Source organism: Nannospalax galili, unplaced genomic scaffold (assembly GCF_000622305.1).
Source record: "Nannospalax galili isolate Female #2095 unplaced genomic scaffold, S.galili_v1.0 scaffold450, whole genome shotgun sequence".
Taxonomy (NCBI): Eukaryota; Metazoa; Chordata; class Mammalia; order Rodentia; family Spalacidae; genus Nannospalax; species Nannospalax galili.
Window position 1 is genome coordinate 2,652,439 of NW_008329134.1, and position 6,808 is coordinate 2,659,246.

The 6,808-nt window shown below is 36.8% G+C and overlaps 1 protein-coding gene and 1 non-coding gene across 5 annotated transcripts in view; one reads left to right on the top strand and one right to left on the bottom strand.

Annotated features, from left to right (window-relative positions):
* Window positions 1-6,808, bottom strand: part of Hdac9 (histone deacetylase 9) — an 897,356-nt gene that overhangs the window by 795,228 nt on the left and 95,320 nt on the right. The window lies entirely within an intron of this gene.
* On the top strand, window positions 5,381-5,505 carry LOC115070292. The gene has a single exon (XR_003849475.1). It is a non-coding gene; the product is annotated as a U6atac minor spliceosomal RNA (small nuclear RNA).

Sequence of the window (6,808 nt, forward strand, 5' to 3'; positions counted from 1 at the left end):
GGCAGCTCCCCTCCATTTATCACTCCAAACAATTTGGCTCAAATGCTGATCCAATTCATGGCAGGATTTTTATTCTGCCTGGAAATTCATTACAAATTACAGGTAACTATGCTCTGAACAGAACTAAAACTTCTGTGTATTTTTAAACAAATCAGTTGTTTCAATGAGATAAGTACATTATTTCCAACAGACAGATCATTGTTTTCTTGTTCAATTGCATTACATTTGTGTATCCAGGTATAAAATGTTACAAATGGAAAATTACTGAGAAGCAAAGCAATCATTAGTGTGACTTATAAATGGAGCAAAGTTGTCACAAAAGTTTTATTAACGACTGAATGTGAAGAATCTTCTTTTTTATTTCTTATTTTATTCCAAAGCAACTAATAAAGGCAGATTCTATAGCTACATAACTATACATAATATCAACCAAACCAAGGAGTCAGCTAGCCAGTATGTTTGTCTGAATGACCTGCATATAAATATATACAAAAATTATCAATATACCTATACATAATACCAACAGAACTAGTAAGTCAGCCTGCCAATTACTTGCCTAGATGCCCTGTACATAAATACACACAAAATAAAATGAATCCAAGTATAAATTATCTCACAAGACATCTAGAAGTTTGAGAATATGGAAAATTAAAAATAAACAATTTTTAATTATCTCAATTAGAAATATCTTATAGATATTACTTTCCAGACAGAGGCGTCTTATCAGAAAGGTGTATACATTTGGTTAGTGTTCTCATAGCATCTAGCTAGTCCCTGAGAGGAATCTTATCTATTAATTGAAGGAGCTTTGAAGCAAATAAAAGACATATTCAATGACAAAAAAAGCAGCATCAATATTTTGGGAGCTATCGGAAGTTTGTTTCCAGCTGGCAGTTGTACAGTGCAGAGAGTCACCGAACGAGAAAGATCACAGACAATGTACCCTACTGCCCAGAAAGAGGCCAGTGATTATCATAACCAGGATCAAATCCACAATGCTAGTCCTGGGCTATGAAAGCCTGATTCTAATCCTTATCATTTAATGAATTTGAGTTAAAGTTTTTAGCATCTACCTTCCAATCGATCAACAGTTTCTGTGTCACAAATATTATATCAACATACATGTTACATGCCTTCAAAAGCAAAGAGGTCACAGTTTTTTTCCAAATTGTTTTTTGAAATCCACCATATCTGGAACTATATGAACTCACATCAAAGTATATCTGGGTACACAAACTTAACTCTATAGGCATATATGACAAAATGCATGAATCCTGTGGGTAGGTTAAGGTGGTGCAGATAAGGAAGGGGTTAAGTATTATTAAGATATGTTGTATGAAATCCACAAAAAAAAATTAATTAAAATTAAAAAATTTTAAAACTGTGAAAGGGGATATACTATAATTTAAATGTCACTCACAGGTCAAATACCCAAACTGATATTTAAAATATCCTAGAATTAAAATATACTGTTCAGAAGACAAAGCATGGTTTTTTAATTATTTTATTTCTTTTTATTTTATGTGTATGAGTATTTTGCCTGTATTTATGGAAGTGCACCACATGTGTGTAATGCCCTTAGAGGCCAGAAGAGGATGTCAGACTCCCTGAAACTGGAGTTCCAGACAGTTGTCAGCCACCACATGGGTGCTGGGAGCTAAACCAAGGTCCTCTGCAAGAACAGCCAAAGTTCTTAACCACTGAATCATCACTCCAGCTAGGAGAAAGCATTCCGATACCAATCAAAATTATATGCTCTCAACATAGATCTGTAATGCGTTTTGGATGAAACACACGAAGCACCTAGACCCATTTGAACCCATGACTCCACCTTTATTTCTATTACATCCTGATTCCATGAAAGGGCTATAGAAGTGGAAGACTTGTAATGAGATTTTCATAAAGATCACATTCTTTATAATGTTAAAATGTACAGAAAATGTTTCTTGTATTATTCTTTTTCACAGCTGTATTAATTTAAAAGTAGATAAAATAGAATTCATCCTTATGTAAAAGAGCTTTTAATCATACATTTAATATTTTCAGAACAATGTAAGTCAAAGATGCTTCTAGACAAGATTATATGAAAGTTTTGATTTATTTGATCAAAACATTTAGATTAATATTAATTTAATAATGTTTTTAAATGAGGAAGGTGATTTGCTATAAAATTTGATGCATTTTCTGAATTTACCAAAAGACCATTGTTGAAGCTTTGAAAAAATTTTACATTTAGATAGTCTGTAAATATTTGAGGTGCAAGGAATCCTAAAAGAAAATTAATTTAACCTCTTTTGGAGGAAAGAAATGAAAGGTCTTAGGAATTAAAAGCTCAAGTTTCAAAGTCCATCTCTACTTAATTGCAAAGGTGAGGGCGAGGGAATCCCAATTCCTGCTTCAGTTTTCACTTAGTGGACTTTACCACCATGTGGGTAATAAAGGGAAAAGTAATGTTTAGCATTCCCAGGGCTCTCAAAGTGGAGGAAGCAGGATCTAGCAAATCCCTGAGTTACAGAGCCCACATTCTTGATCAGGCTGTCTCACCAGTGTCTAAAAGAGTGCTATCACCAAATAGATTGTTTCAGGTTTCTATTCTATTGAATTTTTTGTGCATTTCATACAAAACATCTGAATCAATTTTATACCCCCCTCCCATCAGAAACCCCCATAACCCACCCACCAGATTTCATTCATTCTGTCATATATGTTACAGCCTATGTAGTCAAGTTAGTGTACCCAGATGTCCCTCAAAGCAAGTTCATTCACTGGGGTCTAGTCAACCTATCTAGAGTCACTCCCTTAAAGATCAGCTGGCCATTTCAACCCAGCTCTCTGCTGGGTTTTTGTCTGCTTAAGTTTGCATGGGTCTTTTGCATGTTGGCACCATTGCTGTAGATTCATATGAGCAAGGTCCCAGGAGCCTGTAAGATGCTATTCCCCCAACCTCTTCTGTAATGGTCCCTGAGCCCTGGATAGGTGAGGTTTAATATAGGATTCCTGCCCAGAGATCCACACTCTGCAGACTAATATTCTCTACACTGGCCTTTTGTGTTTACTACCCTCCGTTGCATGAGGGAGCTTCACTGATGAAACTGGAGAGATGCATTAGTATTCTCTCTCTCCCTTTTTAAGTTTTTTTTTTTACATACTTTGTTATTTTTATTTTTGTGTGTATGAGCATATTGCTTGCATGTATGTAAGTGCACTCATGTCATATGGTGCCCACGGAGGTCAGAAGAGGGTGTCAGATCCCCTGGAACTGGAGTTATAGACAGTTGTTAGTTGCCATGTGGGTGCCTCTCTTTTTATATACTAGTTCATGTTCGCCCTCTGGCCCTGGGATTCCCGTAGGCTCAACTATCCCCCTACTCCAACGTGGTCTTGTTCTGTCTTCTGGCTTTTGTTCCCTTCCATTTAGATGATTCCATGACAACACATTCAGCCTAACCCACAAAAGCAGCCTATGTCACCTCACTGCAGTCACTTAAGTTCCTTATTCCTTCCTCACCTCCTGTGTGGTTCTCATATCTAATTGTCTCCATATCCTATGCATAGTCTCTAGGGAAACAGAGTAAAAGGGATATATATGTGTGTGTGTGTGTGTGTGTGTGTGTGTGTGTGTGTGTGTGTGTATATATTTCTTAGAGACACCAAAAAATGGAATTTATTTCAAGAAGTTAACACTACATGATGGAGTCTACAGTCCAAAGGGCTACTGTGGAACCAGAGTCTTCATCCCAGTTTAAATGTTATCAGCTAGGAAAAGTATCTCTTCTGTGGGCAGATTCAGATTCAGCCTTTCCTTCTATTTGGATCTGTAGTTAATTGGATGACACTCTCCCATGCTATAGAAGGCAATCTCTTTTATTTGAACTGCTGGTTTCAATACTAATCTCATCCAAAAACATTCTGAAAGAAATAGACAAAATATCTGCGTATCCCATGGATCATTAAGATGACACAAATATTAACTACCACGCTATGGGTTTATTTTTCAAAAGTTTCTCAACTTTTTCTCTATTCTCATTACCATCTTCTCTGTTCAGCCTCATATCTCTGATGTGAACCAGCTTTAACCTCACTTCTCCATCCTTCAGCTCAGGCATCACTGGAGCACTGGAGCACTTATGTTCAAAACTGTTGCTTTTACCATATAACTTGTTCTGATCTTTAACTCCCAATGGCATCTCATTGAATGACTCCAGGTCTTTGTCTTATACCATATTGTTCTGTGCTATGCAGCCCGACATGGCTTATTGGCCTTTTTTTCTCATCATTTTCCTAATTCAGAAGCTACATTATAATTTTCTGGTAACTTAAATATCTTCTTCACCCATGAACATCTGTTTCCTCTTCAATACACTTTCTCTCTAGAAAGCACTGAAGAATTTTTGCCTATCTCTGATTCAACCATCTGCCAAGGTTTGTGTCAACTTCCATGCCCTTTACAAGTTCTCTTAGTTCTCCAATTCACTTAAAATTTTTAATTTTATAATCTTCAGATTAATATAAACTACTGTCACTCTACTTAAACTAGTCAAGACACTACTCAGTCTCATTCTAATATATTTGTTTGCACATTCTTGTTTCCTTGGCTTCCAAGCTTGCCTCCACATACCTTCTGTTCATCTAAGGTTGAAAAGCTGAGTCTGTGATGTGGTAAGCATTGTACAACTCAATGGACATGAAAGAGGTAATATCTCAAGAAATGTTTAGTTACCGTTAGACTTTCAGATAAGATTCTGTGTACCTTAGATTTTGAACTCCCAGAAAAATCAATCTAATTTCCCAAAGATCTTTTGTCCTAAATTTTACAAACACCACAGAAAATCCACTTAGAATTTTTCCATCAAAAGAAGGATAAGTTTTCTGTGTCACAGGCATTCTTTCAGTTACTACTTTTATGACCTATTGCAAAGCTTATTTTACATAAGTAATATAACTTAAAAGTGAAGAAGTAAACTGCCTATCAGCAATTCTTAAATCAACTATCCCCAGCCTGCTTCTAATGCCAGGAAGACCACCAAAATAAATTGTAAAGCAACATTCCCTTTGCCGCCTGTTACCTTAATAGATAGTTTCCTGGAATTGTCTATTCAAATAGAAAATTAATTTCCATGCACAGCTGGAAATGCCACATTGGCAAGCAATGAAAACATCAAACACCAGTAGATTAAATTTAAAAAAAAATAAAGAAACTACAAAGACAAAAAAAAAGAGCAGCACTTGCTCAGGATGATGGATGACGCTCATTGAGAATGTGGGGAGTAGTTGTTCACATATTTAATGCATGAATACATCTTTTAAAGTAGCATTAGTTATATTATATTTGCAGTCACAGAAATACCTACAGGATTATATCACTGAAGACATGGTTCTAAAATTGTGTGAAAAGGGAGAAAGTAGTGTTCTCCTTGGCAGTGATGGAAGAGGCCCTCGGACTTAGACATACATTTATGGCTACGGCATTGTCATATAGCCCATGAACTCTAGCCATTGCTTCTTTCGGTTTGAGATGATGGGATAGTTCTGGAAATAGATGGTGGTTACACAACGGTATGAACATATGTTATATGACTAAGGTACTCCTTAAGTACATATTCAAAATGGTTTAATAGTGTCAAATTTAACCATAACTTAAAACTAAATTTCTATTATGTACAGGAAATAATCATATAAATCAATAGCAAAATCAAACAACCTAAAAGAAAAATGAACAAAGAATAGAAACAAAATCAACACAGGGAAAGAAAACCCAACAAAGATGTGGAAAATGTCCAAAACCATTAATAATCAAGTAAAAATTACTACAAAATATTACACTTAGAACCAAGCATGGTGGTACATGTTTTTAATCCCAACTCTTGGGAGGCAGAAAGAGGCAGTTCTCTGTGAGACTGAGGCCAGACTGGTCTATACAGTAAGTTCCAGGCCAGCTGGGACTACAAGACCGTGTGTGTGTGTGTGTGTGTGTGTGTGTGTGTGTGTGTGTGTGTGTATTACATTTAATATAGCTAAGGAACAAAGACTGAAAACACTGACAGTTATGTTTAAAGGATTGTCTCTAGATCCTGTGACAGATCAGGCTGTTTGTACTTCTCAGTCCTTAGCCTTGGACCTAATAGAGATCCTTCTTCGCATTGACAGCTCTCAAGAAGCAGGCTCATGGTGCCATCTGGGGACTGTGTCCTACTGCTGTCACTGTCTCAGGCAGTGAGTTACATAGCCTTTACTCATTAGATCCTTCTTCTCATTGACAGCTCTCAAGAAGCAGGCTCATGGTGCCATCTGGGGACTGCGTCCTACTGCTGTCACTGTCTCAGGCAGTGAGTTACATAGCCTTTACTCATCTAATATGCAAACTAAACTAATAGCGTACTAATACACTTTGCACAGAACCTTAGAAAAACAAAAAAGGAAGGCAAAAAACTCTACGTCAGGAACTGCGGCCCAATGAAGGCAGTACGAGCGTGGTAATGACAAGATAGGGTCCTTCTACATCCCGTTGCTCTATTTCTGAGGTTGCAGGCATGGAGGAATCCAGCTCACACTGCAGACCTTACAGTGTGTAAATAGCAACAGGGAGAAAGTTCAGTAAAAATCAATGTGTTTTGAAGGCAAAGGCGGAGAAAGGCTTATTAAAGGTGAACTACAAATTGAGTCTGCATTTACGATATCAGGAGCAGTTCTAGAGGAAGAACAGCTAAGTTCCAAAGAGGCATATTATGTTAAAAAGCATGTATCCATATTTATTTTATCTTTGACAAAGCACCTCAGACTTTAATGAATCTCTTGGTATATGCCACTA